Genomic DNA, 14,278 nt, shown 5'->3' on the forward strand with positions numbered 1-14,278 from the left:
AACGGGTCGTACTACCTTGTTGATTTCCGCGAGCTGAGGGATAGACCTGCTAATTGGCACCGGAAACGCAAGCGTGAGGATCCGGATGATATCTACGACGAGACAGATCGCCCTTGGAACATCGCACAGCTACGTCCTTTCTACACTTAGCATATTTTTTCCGAGTTACAAACTCTGTAATAGTTATACATGATCAATGAAATAAAGCTTATGGTTCACTCTCTGAGTCTTTTACCTCCTTTACTTGTTCATTTTTAGATCATGTATGTTTTCCGACTAAAACCGCAGAGCTGGATTTTTTCCGCCTAGGCGTGTATAAACGTTGTGATTTTCAAAAATCGTCCTTTAGGACGTGAGCTTAAGTTTTCTGATTAAGTTGTTGTCTGTTACGAACTCGTGGATTCCTAGTAGCGATTTCCGGCACCTATGCTTGGGGGCTTGTTTCCGCGGTTATTGACGGATTGCCATTGTGCTTCGTCGCCGCTGGCGAGCGTTTCCGGCTAAGGTCTTCCGGCTCGCGGAAGGTCAAGCGGGCAAGCCGGAAAATAACGAAATCAGCACTTGCTTTCCGACACAAAACGAAACATGCATATAACATTAACGGATAGCAGGATAAGTGTTTCCGCCCCATGCATAATCGTTTCGTTCCTAGCTACTTAAGAATTTAAAGTCTTATTACAAACCCACTCCGGGGCCAAAATGATGCAATTTGTTTCATTGTCTAAAACAGGAACTCTACTCGGAGTCCTCTTCTTCAGATTGCTGGTAGGAGGAGCCATCGTCGCTGTCACCAGATCCGGCTTCGGAGTCGTCACCAGAGTTTCCTCCGGAATGCTCGCCGCTTGACCCGGATCCTTCCCCATAATACTCCGGCTCGCCTGCCTCCTCCTCTGCATCGAAAAATCCTTCGGGCAGATCGTGTTTGTTATACCAGAACGAGTGATCCACTCGCCTGACAAACAGCTGCTCATAGCCTTCGGTTTCCGCGAGGAGGGCACCCATGTTGGAATCCTTGGGGGCTCCGCGTGCAACATCCGCCAGGTTGAGCGAGGGGAAGTGAGCCTTGCAGGTGGCCAGGACTAGGGAGGCGGCTCCGCGTGCTGAAGGTTTTTGCCAGTCCTTGATGAAATCCGGCACCTGTTGCATAAGTTTGGTCATCGTGTCGATGATCGTGGTTTTGGCCTTCTTCAGAGACAGAGTCTTGGCAATTCCGCGACAGGCTTCGAATAACGCGTCGATTGAAATCCGCGCTTCATCGTATGCCTCCGTCCTCTTCAGGTTTGACTCTTTTGACCACTCAAAGCCGAGGCTTGCTGTGGAAGAAGGAGGTTCAGTTCCGTTAGAGAGAAAGCATACAAGATAGTCGGAGCAACGACACGGAAAAACGCTTACGGAAGATAAGTTTGTCAATGGCCTCCGCCTCCGCTTCCAGAACTCTGTTCTTGGCTATCACGGAAAGCACGCGGCCCTGGCTTTTCTCCAGTTTTTCATTCAGCTCCGCCAGGTCGCGGGCATGCTTCTCGGAGAGCTCTTTCCTCGCCTCAGTCTCCTTACTGGAGGATTCTTGGATGAAGGTTTTGAGGGACTCGTTCTCCGCCTCAAGCACCTTGACCTTGGCGGAAAGCTCATCGAAAGAGGAGTGCTTGGCAGTTTCTTCTGAAGGCAGAAAGTTGAACATATTATGCATCCTAAACAACTATGTCAGCACAAAAAGTAAAAGACCCGGATCTCGTACCTTGAAGGCGGGTCTCAAGCAGCTGGATATCTTTCTTGCTATTTTCCGCGTGCTGGCGCAGCCCCTCGATTTCCGCGATCTGCTCCAGCACGTGCACGCGCAGATCTTCGTGCAGTTTCCGCGTGGTCTGCGAAGCAGCAAAGAGTTAGTCGGATATTAAAGTCTGGGGAGCTAGCGAAGCATCCGCCTAAAGGTACATTTTGGGAAAGCATCGGCTAATACATATTGCGCGGAAATATATCACCCAATGCTTGGGGGCTAGTATTACCTGCCGCACTTCCTTGTGCTTGGCGAAAAACTCCTTCAGGCTGTCCTCCAGGTCGGCGAGTTCACGCACCTCCTCGTCCGGTTTTCCCCACACTTTGTTCAGCATGGCGGAAACTTCCGCGTGACGCTGTGCAAGGGTAAGCTTTTGAAGGGACGGAGTTGGTTGGAGGTTGACCCGAGTCGCGTTGGTAACTTGAAGGAGCTTTGCCTTTTGCTCCTGTTCTTCTCCTGTGGGCCCTGCGAAAGCGGAGCTTGGCTGATCTGGCGGAGGAACGGGTGAGGAGGTCCCCTTGGCGGAGTCGCCATGGTGGGCGGGATCCTCAGGAAGGTCATCGAGGTCGATGACGTCCTTCGGATCCGGCTTGGTGGCGGATGAAGCCTTGGGCGGAACTTCAACCTCAGGAGTAATAGGAAAGGAAGCCGGAGATGGCCTGGCTCTCTTCTTTGGGACCCTTGGGGCCTTGGGGGGCTGGCTTCCGGAGCTTCAGAAAAAACATAAAAGTGTAAGAGTGAGCGTGAAACCAGAACTTGGATCTTGGAAGTAGAAGCTTACCCGGAAGGCTTGAAGAAATGCTGGATGGCAGGCTGCCCTTTGTTGCTGGTATTAATCAGCGAAAGGCGTTTCTTCTCCGCCTCCGCTTTCCGGGTGGCCGCAGTGCTAAGCACTTCGCGGGCGCATTTCGCATGGGGGCTGGAAGGAGCTGGCTTTTTCCTCTTAGCAGGGCGTGGGGCTTCAGGAGCTTCCGCCTCCGATGCGACATCCGGATCCGTGTTGCCGGTGGAAGGAACCCGGAGGAGAATTCCGAGTTCGCTTTCTTCAAGCGCCTCGAGCTAATGCAAAGTTAAACACTTAGACAAAAAAGTTTAGATGCGAAGAGAAACAAAAGATTAAAGTCGAGACGACGTACCGCGGTTCCGGAACCATTCGTATGAATGTCTTTGTTGCACACGTGAACGTGAAGTTCACGTGGGATTTTGATGAGGAGCCGGATCCTTTTGTCGATGGCGTCTGCGGAAAGATTATCTTTTGTAGCGCGCATTGCGTCGTCGCGCCCTGTGTATTGGAACATTAGGCGGTCCCTTTGTTGGAGCGGCTGGATCCGCTTGGTGAACCAGGAAAGGGTTAAGTCCTTCCCCATCAGCCCCTCCTCCGTCAGCTTACAGATCTGCCTGACGGCGCGTGTGAGCTGGGGCGATTCGGAAAGGTGGGGGCAGTGCGACCATGCCGGAATCTCGGTGGCGGGGCAGTTCTTGAAAGGTGGCAGCTTCTTTTCGCTCGCGGGGTCAGAGACGTCCTTCAAGTAGAAGAAACCCCCGGACCAGTACCTCGCGGATTCGTGGCGGTCGGTGGGGGGGTAGACGCGACCCGGGCGGAGTATGAAGGTGATGGATCCGCAAGTTTCCAACTCGGAAGTCTGGCGGATCTTCTCCTTCTTGACAGTAAAGAAATATTGGAACAGAGAGAGCTCGGGGGTTACCCGGAGATGGCCTTCGCAGAGGGTGACGTGGTTGCTGATGCAAGCACGCTGTTCGGAGATATGTTGTGGGGTTGGAGCCCATACGTCTTCAGAATCTCCAGGAAGAAGTCCGAAGGCGGAAATGAAAAACCGCGCTCCACCAGTGCTTTCGTCAGCACCATCTCGTCGTCCCTCGGAGTTGGAGCTAGTTCATTGGGAACTGACCTCCAGCTTTCGGGTTGCAGGAAACCCTCCGCCTCGAGGTTCTTCAGCTCCATCTCGGTGGTGGTGCAGGGCCACCATTTTCCCTTGGCTTCGGAGTCTCGTTTGCGAGCTTTCGACTTTTTGGCGACCTCTTCCGCCTGGTGCTCCGTTTGACCCGCCCCGGAGGCTTTCTCCGGGTGAGCAGAGGTCCCCTCAGTCTCCTTGCCGGAATCCTTTGGAGGGTCCAGCATGACTGGAACAAAGGGTGGAGGGGCGGAGGAGATTGGGGTCGCCATGATAGGTTCTGAGGTCGGAGGCGGAGTCGTTGAAGACATCTGAAGAAAAGGTTTTTGGCGGAAAGCGCTCTTTAGTCGGATCAAACGTCATCTTCCCCAAATTCATCCCTACCAACTACGGCGCGAAAGCTAAGCTCGAAGACTTACCGTAATGGCGTTTGCGGTGGTCGGAGTCGCCGACGACGAGTTTTCCGCGCGGTGGCTCGCTGACGTTAAGAACAGGATGAACACGACGCGGCGGCGAAGTACCTCCGGTGATGCTCCGGTGAGATTCCGGCACGGCGGAGAGGAAGCTCGTGGCAGCGCTCGGCAGAGAGGTGAGAAGGGGGGTGAATGAGGGGTAAGGCGTCGACGGCGGATATTTATAGGCCGGGGGGACGAGATTCGTGCTCCGCATCCTGTGGTCGGAACGCAAGCGTCACACCGTTGGATGCGTGACACGTGTCCCAAACCCTAACAGTAAAAATGGCTAGAGATAAGTTACCGCACAAATCGCGCGAAAATGGCGCCAGAATTGGCGGAACCGTTTGAGTCTATTAAGATTCCGGGTAAAGGCGCAAAGATAAGTGATTCTCATTCGCAAGCAGGGGAGTAACCCGGAGACATGTTTGAAACTGTCGATGGATGAAGTCCCGCAGGATGGGGGATTTTCTGACTAAAGGTTAGGAAAGAAGAAAATGCGAAGTTGGAGCTCTTCAAGTTTCTCCGCGTTACCAACGATGCCGGAAACCTAAGGTACAAGCATGGCGGAAACTGCAGGCGAAACTTGGAGAACTCTGGGGGCTACTGTTGTGGGTATACTCCATGGGTGTACCATCGACAGTGCCTAGATCCGGCAAGCCCGGGTGGCCCACAGATGGTGGTGAGGCATGTGGCCCATCGGGCGGCCCAGATGCTGTTGATCATGAAGGAAGAAGTCCGGCCCAGGATCAGTAAGCCGGATCTGTACCGACATTGGGAGTAACCCGGATCCACGGAGGCCCATGAGGAACCCGGATCCAGTATGACGTATATGGAAGGCGGATCCATGACGTGCACGGCAAGATATTGTACCGTAGCTAGGCTATCTGTAATCCGGCTAGGACTCTCCATGTAAACCCTAGATCCGTGCGCCTTTATAAGCCGGATCCCGGGAGCCCTAGAGGCACAACCACAACTCATTGTAACAACGCGAAAGCGCCCAGATAATTCCAGACAAGCAGCAGTAGGCCCTGTCATCGTGCAGGTGTTCCGAAGCTGGGTAACTCGCGTACCACCGTCCCGTGTGCACTCCGCCCTATGGCCCCTACTTCTTCTCCCCCTCGTGAGGATCCCTCCTCCGAGGTACCGTCGATTTGGCAACGACAGCGGGCGTGAAGCTCCGCATGAGTACGGCGTTTCATCCTCAGACGGACGGCCAGTCCGAGGTCGTCAACAAGATCATCGCCATGTACCTGCGCTGCATCACCGGGGATCGTCCACGAGCTTGGGTGGACTGGCTGGCGTGGGCCGAGTACTGCTACAACACGTCCTACCACTCCGCGGTGCACGCTACTCCCTTTGAGGTGGTCTACGGAAGGCCACCACCGGCGATGCTTCCCTATACGGCTGGCACGGCCCGTACTGAGACGGCGGATGACCTGTTGCGTACCCGCGACGAGATACTGGCTGAGGCGCGCCAGCGACTTCTTCAGGCTCAACAGCTAGCCAGGAAATACTATGATGCACACCATCGCGAGGCGGAGTTCGCGGTGGGCGATTGGGTCTGGCTACGCCTTCTTCACCGAGCGACCCAGTCCTTGGACCCACGCTCCAGGCGCAAGTTGGGACCTCGTTACGCTGGTCCTTTCCGTGTGCTGGAGCGCATCGGCACGCTCGCCTACCGCCTTGAGTTGCCTGCAGGCTCGCGCCTCCACGACGTCTTCAACGTCGGCCTCCTGAAGGCCTACCGGGGCGACCCTCCTTCTGCACCACCAGCTCTTCCACCTACTTCGGATGGGCGTCTAGAGCCTGCCCCGGCGAGTGTGGCTCGCGTGTTGAAGGCCCAGCAGCGCCGTGGTGTTTGGCACGTCTTGGTGCATTGGACCGGCCTGCCCGAGGACGAGGCGACTTGGGAGAAGCTTGAAGATCTCCGCCAGCAGTTTCCAGAAGTTCAGCTCGAGGACGAGTTGTTTGAGAAGGCGGGGAGAGATGTTATGGTCGGTCTGACCTATACACGTAGGAAGCCCACTAGTGGCTAGTTATGGGCTTAGCCCAAGTAAATTAGGGGCTTAGCCCAAGTAAATTAGGGTTTCGAGGAGGCCGTCCTCCTATATAAACACTTGTATCCCTTCAAGATTAATAAGACAATAATTCAGTATCATTACTGTCTCGTCTCCTGAAGGGAGACGGGAGAACCCTAGCCCCCCCGCCGCACCAACCCTAGCCGCCTCCTTCTTCCTCCGCGACGGCGCCCAGCCGCCGGCGCCGAGCTCCCCAACCTCTCCGCCCTCACTTCCACCCTTACAACCTCCGCCCTAAACCCGGTAGAACCCTAGTCTCTACCAGGTATGACCCCTCTTACACCTCAACCACCTAACCTATTGAAGGCGTCCTCCAGTTCCTGGACGAGCTCCTCATGGTGATCGAGCTCCTGTAATCTGAGGTATGGGAAACTATGAGTAACTGGTCTGGGAGGGCAAGAAACTATTTGGCAACAGTGGAAATGAAACTACTGGAAGCTGCAATCAAGCGGGAGCTTCGCAAAATCTACTTTATTGGGGAGGGGTAGCGCATGTATTAGCGATATGTATTGAAAATATTTTAACTTTTTTGACCAAGTGTGGTAGTTAATCGGGAAAATACCTAGTAATCGGACTTTCAGACTGATTAATCGGGCTAAAGGATTAACACAAGAGATTAATGGTAATCGACACGGTCAAGCCCCTAGTAGCGATTAATCGGCCTAGTAATCGTTGAATCGGCCTAGTTTTTGAACAGTGTGGACAGGTTTACCAGTGGGCTCAAGGATAGCATCAAACACTTGGTGCAATGTCAGAAACCTGAAACTCTGTTGTCTGCATATTGGTATGCAAGAAAGTATGAGCAAGCTTATCTACTAAATGTTAAAAAGCAAGCCCCAGCTCCAGTGATTCCTAGACCATTCCCTCAACAGCAAAACCAGAGGCCAGCTATTCCAAGAGATAACAGAAACAGGGCACCCAACAATAACATGGGCCCTAGGTTGTGCTGGCACTGCAATGAAAACTTTTTCCTTGGCCATAGATGTCCACAGATGCAGAGAACACTGAATATGATTGCCCTCCAAGGTTATGAAGAAGAAGAGGAGCAAGATCAGCCTGTACTATTGTTGATTGATCCACCGCCACCAGCCATACAACAGGTGGTAGTGAGACCTGAACAAGTGCCTGAGCATCAACCAGAGCAGCACCAGATACCAGCTCAACCAGAGGAAATAGCTATGTGCATTTCTGTTGCAGCTTATACTGGCTCTCCTAGTGATTCCACCATATCATTGCTTCTGAACTTCCACAAGGCACAAGCAGTGGCACTTGCTGACATAGGAAGTACAAGCACATTTATGGACATGTCTTTTGCCAAATCACACAACATACCATTGACAGCTACTCAGGAAAGAACAGTCAAGGTAGCAGGAGGAGGCACTCTGGCTTCTGGCTTCATGGCATACAAGTGCAAGTTTACTGTCCAAGGCACAACATTCATGGCAAATTTCAGAATCCTAGAATTGCAAGGGGCTGACATCATACTAGGAGTGGATTGGTTCAAGCAACACAATCCTGTTACCTTTGATTTCATTGGCAGACAGCTCACTATTGGGGTACAAGGGAAACTGCTCACATTCAAGGATCACCTCCTACCCACAGACAAGCTGCTAATATCTTCAGACACATGCAACAAATTGTTGTCTCAAGGAGCTACTGGGTATTTCTTGCTATATACTGACATGGAACAATAGCAAGATAATCATGAAGAAGGTATGCCAGTATCTGACGCCATCAGCCAACTGCTACATAAATTCAGAGATATATTTGAATTACCAAAGGGACTGCCTCCACAATGTGAGCAAGATCACCACATTCCATTGCTGCCTGGCATGGAACCACCAAACATTAGGCCTTACAGAATGTCTCACAGCCAAAAAACTACTGTGGAACAGATAATCCAGGAAATGCTCCAGAACACAGAGATAAGGCTTAGCTCTAGCCCCTACTCCTCACCCATCTTGCTAGTGAAGAAGAAGGATAAATCCTGGAGACTGTGCACTGACTTCAGGGGCCTGAATGAACAAACTATCAAGAACAAATTTCCCATACCTATCATTGATGACTTATTGGATGAATTGCATGGTGCACAGCTGTTCTCTAAATTTGATTTGCGCTCTGGATATCACCAGATCAGAATGCATGAAGCAGATATTCACAAAACTGCCTTCTCCACTCATTTGGGACACTATGAATATCTGGTGATGCCCTTTGGACTATGCAATGCACCAGCTACCTTCCAACAGCTAATGAATACTACATTTGCACCATATCTCAGGAAATTTGTGTTGGTCTTCTTTGATGATGTACTGGTCTATAGCAAAAATGTGGAGGAACACAAGAAACACTTGGAAATTGTGATGCAAGTATTTCAAGACAACAAGCTTAAAGCCAAACTATCCAAGTGCAGATTTGAACAAACACAAGTGGAATATTTGGGCCATATCATATCTGGCACAGGGGTGGCAACTGACCCTTCCAAGATCCAAGACATTATTGACTGGAAAACACCACAAACAATCAAGCAATTGAGAGGATTCTTGGGGCTGGCTGGATACTACAGGAGATTTATACCACACTATGCTCTAATCTGCCAACCCCTTCACAAGGCCTTGAAGAAAAATTCATTTGCATGGGAGGAAGAACAGCAACTAGCTTTTGACAAACTCAAACAAGTCATGTCCCAACCTCCCCTACTGGCTCTACCAAATTTCTCCATCCCTTTCACTTTGGAAACTGATGCTTGTGATACTGGCTTAGGAGTTGTTCTCATGCAATAAGCACGCCCCTTGGCATACTTCAGTCGTGCTTTGGGTCCTAAAAATGCAGCTCTGTCAGTCTATGAGAAGGAAGCACTTGCTATCATGGAGTCCTTGAAGAAATGGAGGCACTATTTTCTGGGAAACAAGCTATTTATTAGGACAGATCAGTGCAGCCTCAAATACATTGCAAGCCAACGGCTGCTCGAGGGAATTCAACACAAATTGATGCTCAAACTCCTGGAATTTGATTACTCCATCCAATACAAGAAAGGTTCTAAAAATACTGCTGCAGATGCTCTTTCCAGGAAATACCAGCCTTCAGACACAGTTGGGGAACAAGAACACTGTCAAGCTTTGGCTATAGCTATTCCTTCCTGGACACATGACATTACTGCTTCCTATTGTAATGATGAAGTGGCCTCCAAACTCCTACAAGAGGTAACAGTTGCTCCAACCAGCCATGCTAACTATTCTGTTCAATCTGGCATCCTTAGGTACAAAGGAAGAGTATACATTGGCATGGCAACTGATCTCAAGCAGAGGGTATTTGACTCCTTCCACTCTTCAATCTTTGGAGGGCATTCTGGAGCAAGAGTTACTTATCACAAACTCAAGCATAGCTTTTACTGGCCCAAGATGAAAAATTATGTAGCAGAGCAAATTGCAGTCTGTCTTGTTTGTCAAATCTCAAAAACAGAGAGGGTCTAGTACCCTGGATTATTGGAGCCATTAAATATTCCCCAGAAAAAATGGTCTGAGGTGAGTATGGACTTTGTGGAAGGATTACCTATGTCCAAAGGGAAGAATGTGATATTAGTGGTAGTGGACAGACTCACAAAATATGCCCACTTTCTTCCTCTGTCTCATCCTTATGCAGTCCAAACAGTAGCTGACATATTCATCAACAACATCATCAAGCTGCATGGTCCTCCCACAGTGATCACTTCTGACAGAGACACCATATTCCTAAGCAAATTGTGTAAGGAAATATTTGCTGCACTAAAAATATCTCTCCATTTCTCTACTGCTTACCATCCTGAATCTGATGGGAAAACTGAGAGAGTCAATCAGTGTATGGAGCAATACCTCAGATGCATGGTCTTCCAGCAGCCAAAGAAATGGATTGATTATCTACCAGCTGCAGAATTCTGGTACAACTGTAGCTATCATACTGCAATTAAGATGTCACCTTTCGAGGCATTGTATGAGTATGCCCCTCCCCTATTGACTGAACTACCAGCAACCTCCTCTATGACACCAGCTACACAAGCAACTCTACTGGACAAAGAGAAAATGCTCTTGACCCTGCAGCATAACTTGGCTAAAGCCCAGAAGTCTATGAAGAAGTATGCTGACTTGCACAGGACGCCTAGGTCTTTTGATCTGGGGGACATGGTCTACTTGAAGATGTTGCCACAAAGGGAAACATCACTGGGTGCAGGCAATCCTTTGAAACTGGCCTCTAAGTGGTATGGACCTTACAAAGTGATACAGTTGGTGGGAAAAAGAGCTTACAAATTGCAGTTACCCGAAGGCACCCTACTGCATGATGTCTTCCATGTCAGCCAGCTAAAGAAGCACCTTGGCCCCAAGGCTATTCCCTCCAAGAATCTGCCATTGGTAACACCAGCAGGAAAAGTCAAGTACTGCCCTGTGGCCCTTCTTCAGGGACGTCAAGTTCCTCGCAGTGCTGGCGACTATGATGTGGAGGTGCCTCAATGGCTCATCCAATGGGAAGGAATGACAGCTGATGAGGCCACCTGGGAAGATGCAGACTTCATCGCCAAGACATTCCCAGCCTTCAAGCCCTGAGGTCTTGCCTCAAGGGGGGAGCAATGTCAGGACAGTGACATGACGAAGGAACACTTCTTCAGTTAACGAAGGGCTCAGAGAGGTTCCGACAAGATCCAACGGTCGACGGCGATCGTGTTTAAGTTTTCGTTTTCCCGCCTTAATCATCATTAGCAAGTCTGTAATCACATTTACCAAACTAAGCGTGACCCTGTCCTGGTATATAAAGGGCAGGGGTGGGTGGAAGGGAGGCACGCTATGCAATATGAAACCCTATATTCCTGTTTATCGTACTCCTCTTCCTATCGACGAGCGCCGCCGGAGCGCCCTTCTCCTACCTCTCGCCTAAATCCCGGTCAGCGAGTAACCGTCTCCTGACAACCTGCAGGGGTGGAGGAGACGGGAAGAGGAGGCCAGTTGCTGGAAAGATCAAGCAGGGAGGAGGAGATTGGGATCGAGGTGGGTTGCCTGGCCATTTTCTGTTGCTACCAATTTGCTTTGTATTTTTCTCTCCCGGGTCTTCTCCCTTATGTTTCCTGGGGGAAATTACTTATATCTATGTAAACTGTAGCACATAGGTTGGAGAGGCTAGCAGGTGAGAGCTGATGGTATTAGCACTTAGAAGTTGTTTTTCTGATCTGTAGACTAGCGATTTTTTTATCAATTTGATTTTATGAAAAATTCTATGGCTATTGTAAGGTGAAAAGAGTAGCAAGTAAATAGGGTACCAATTTCTTTTCACCATAGCCATAAAAATATGCACATTTCCTTGAATATTTTGTTTTACCTGCAATCTTTTTATTTTCATATCAACTTGAGAAATGTCTTATAGGTCAATAAATCCAACACTGTCAATAGCATCATGTTATCATTTTATTCTTGATGTAAAATTTCTTACTATAATTTCTTACATAACACCATACAGATGACCCATTTGAGGCTGTACCCAGTGAACAGAGCGGCGGCAGTCAACGGCGAGCTCCGGACAGGCAGAAACCATGCTTGAGAGGAAGATTGAGCTCCAGGCCCCATATGCGAGTGAACCTCCCACACATTATTTTCCTCTGCCACTATGGTTATAATGGTTCTTAGTGTGTTTACTGCGGTGGAAGCTGATGAACTGCGACGGTGGGATAGCTGCTGCATTGAGGTACTTGTTTCTGCCCACATAACCGACTACAAGCACTAGAAGTGGCACGATGCGGTGGTTGCTCCTACTCTGAACTGCAACTCACTGTAGCATGGTGCCTTGAACCTTGTGTTCAGATAATTGATGGAAAGGAGCTACTGAATGAGAAGAAAACAGGGAATGGTTACACGAAAGGATATGTACTACTGAGAATGTAGGTGTTGTTTCCTGACAAAGAGTGTTTCGCCTCTTCGTTCGTCAAACCTTGTTAAACCTCGGCGCTGACATGTAGGCCACACTATCCATATCCTTGAACAAATGAACATATGTATAATATAATTAATGACCTTGTGAATCAATCTTTATTTTGTGGCATTAAAATTTATTTGAATTTCCAGTTTATTTCAGTGACATCCTCTTCTCTCATAAATTCCAATACACAAAAAACCCACTCACCATATTATGAGTTGTATTAGCTGGTACTCCTTTTTGTATACAAGTTGATTGTTCCATCATGGTTTCATGAACACGATTTACAAAATATGTGATAATTGGCTGGGTATGTGGACCTTTTCTACAATATATGTTTTTGCTCGGTGTCTTTTGTGCAAGTTGTGCTTATCTGAATTTTGTGCAAAGTCAAAATTTTAATCCTAATGTTGTTGTCAGTGTTGCATAGATAACTTGCTCTTTATGACGTTCTTTTGTAGATTGGCGAGCTTTAGAATGAATGCATGTAAAGCTAAACAGACTTGGGCGTTAGGGAGAGAAATTAAATTGACTTGGGTGTTGTCAGTGATTAAAGATGAATAGACGAGCATGCCACTTTCAGATGTGTACATTCTGTGCAAATATCTTGGTTGGGAAAATCAACATTTATAACTACCCATGTATATTCATGTTATTGTTTTGCAAGTTGTGCCATTTTTCTGATTGTTTGCCGTAGAACCTGATAATCTTTCATCTGGTGTTACTCAAGGTATGTGTTGGTGACGGTGCTCGAGGACAGGCGGCTCCCCGGAAGGAGGTTGCGGCTTCGTGCAACCATCTAGCAGCGGATAAGGTCATGCTTTCATTCATGCTGCTGCGAAGAACTCGGGGAAGGATACATGGACGGAGGACGACACACTAGCTGGTCAGAGGTGGTCCTTACCGTACATTAAATTATACATGGGAGTGCAAGGGAATTACTCATTTCTTTTACTTAGACGTAATAAATTTTAGGACAAATTCAGGTGTCGCCCTATAAGGGGAATTGATAAGCACCTTCTAGATGGCCTTTGGAATTTGAGAGTAAACAACAAGATATCATTGAGATTTGCCACGCTTTCAGTATTTCCTTGCTCCACAGGACATGCTTTTTCTTGCTATTAAAAGGATAATAAGCTGACTCCGTTTACATGGAAGTCAAGCTTGGGCTATCGTTCCTTAGAGATACTTACTCTAGGGAAGGCACTCCCAGAAATGTGATCATAATTAGGCTCAGTTCTTCCCCGGTTGTGAAGTGATAACGCACCAATGGCATGTATTCCTTTTACATAACCTTGATGAGAAGGAGAAACACAAGTATAAGTGATGTCATGCTTTTGGTGCACCCCAAGTAATTTGGTTAGTTTTGCATCAGAATACTCCATCGATTTTTACATGTAGTCTCTTGGGCTTTCTCCTATTTTCGTTTCTCCAATAGCTCCGTTCGCCATAACTGCCATGTGCTTTGTTGGAGAAGAAGCATTGTTCCAGTTTAGCATCAACACCAAACCCTTCGCAGCTACCAGACCCGAGTCAAGGTGGCCGAAATGTGTTTTCCCTTTTCTGTTATTACTACCAATTCTTACCCTTATACATAATGGTATCCTCGAGTTATTCGGTATGTTTGGTTAGAGGTTGATATTATTTACTATAGTACAACAAATTGCTAAGATCAGATGTTTGATGGTTTGCAATATGTCGCTAAATTAGAATTAGGACAGGGATTTACGGTAGTTGAGAAGGATATTGGTGTGGGGTGACTATAAAGTAGAGTGGGGTGACTACAAAGTACAATAAAAACATATCGGTGAAATATATGAAACTGAGCGGCTCATGAAAAAGGAAAATACAACCCTATTATAGTTTGAAAAGAGATCAATGATCAAGACGTTGTTAATTAAAAGGTGTTTCCTTTCGCATATCTTTGATATTAGTGAGAATATATGTATACAATATATTTAATATTTTTGGTTGAAAAAGAAATTTTAAATTCAGTAGCAACGCACTGGCATTCAACTAGTAAAATAGGCAAATCTGAGTGCTTGTCTGTGTTTGGGTGCGGCTGTCCCCTCGGTTCGATATAAATATTTTTTTCAATAAAACTTAAATAAAATATATAACAATTTA

The 14,278-nt window shown here is 48.1% G+C and overlaps 1 long non-coding RNA gene across 4 annotated transcripts; it reads left to right on the forward strand.

Moving 5' to 3' along the window:
• Positions 1–11,153: 11,153 nt before the first annotated feature.
• On the forward strand, positions 11,154–13,480 carry LOC127322063 (uncharacterized). Of its 4 annotated transcripts, none has more exons than XR_011752013.1 (4): positions 11,154–11,232; positions 11,699–11,923; positions 12,040–12,792; positions 12,882–13,480. It is a non-coding gene; the product is annotated as an uncharacterized lncRNA (long non-coding RNA). The 4 variants fall into 4 exon arrangements; XR_007864498.2 differs by having other exon boundaries at positions 12,040–12,761; positions 12,882–13,479; XR_011752012.1 differs by having other exon boundaries at positions 12,040–12,116; positions 12,613–13,478.
• The last annotated feature ends 798 nt before the right edge of the window (positions 13,481–14,278 follow it).

The sequence above is a fragment of the Lolium perenne genome, chromosome 2 (assembly GCF_019359855.2).
Source record: "Lolium perenne isolate Kyuss_39 chromosome 2, Kyuss_2.0, whole genome shotgun sequence".
In the NCBI taxonomy this organism is placed as follows: Eukaryota; Viridiplantae; Streptophyta; class Magnoliopsida; order Poales; family Poaceae; genus Lolium; species Lolium perenne.